Raw genomic sequence first — 951 nt, forward strand, 5'->3', positions numbered from 1 at the left:
GCCAATCCATCTCACTGGGGGTCTTCCTCTTTTTCTCTGACACTACACCTTACCAAACATGATTTCTTTCTCTAGTGACTGGTCTCTCTTGACAATATGTCCAAAGTATGAGATACAAAGTTTGGCCATCCTGACCTCCAAGGAGCACTCTAGCTGCACTTCTTCCAACACAGATATGTTGTTTCTTTTGGCAGCCCATTGCACTTTCAATATTCTCCTCCAAAACTATAACTCAAAAGCATCAAATCTTCTGTGGTCTTCCTTAGTCACTGTCCAGCTTTTGCATGCACAAGAGGTTACTGAAAATACCATGCCTTGGGCCAGGCGCACCTTAGTCCTCAAGCTGATATCTTTGTTCTTCAACACTTTAAAAAGGTCTTGTGCAGCAGATTTGCCTAATGAAACACGTCCTTTGATTTCTTGTCTGCTGCTACCATGAGTGTTGATAGTTGATCTAAAAAGAATGAAGTCCTTGACAACGTTGATCTTTTCTCCTTGATAAGAGTGTTGTTTATTGGTCCAGTGGTGAGGATTTTTGTTTACTTTACATTGAGATGCAGTCAATACTGAAGGCTGTGCTCTTTGATCTTCATCAGTAAGTATTTTAAGTCTTTTTCACATTCAGCAACCAATGTTGCATCATCTGCATATAACAGGTTGTTAATGAGTCTTCATCTAAACCTGATGTCACATTTTTCTTCATATAACCCAGCTTCTCAGATTATTTGCTCAGCATGCAAGTTGAATAACTATGGTGAAAGAATACAACCCTGTCACACAACTTTCTTAATTTTAAACCATTCAGTGTTTCCATGTTCTATTTGAACAACTGCCTCTTGGTCCATGTACAGATTCCTCATGAGCACAATTAAGTGTTTCAGAATACTCATACTTTGCAATGTTGTCCAGAGCTTGTCATGATCCACACAATCAAAAGCCTTTCTGAAGTCA

The sequence above is a fragment of the Chrysochloris asiatica genome, unplaced genomic scaffold (assembly GCF_000296735.1).
Source record: "Chrysochloris asiatica unplaced genomic scaffold, ChrAsi1.0 scaffold00022, whole genome shotgun sequence".
Taxonomy (NCBI): Eukaryota; Metazoa; Chordata; class Mammalia; order Afrosoricida; family Chrysochloridae; genus Chrysochloris; species Chrysochloris asiatica.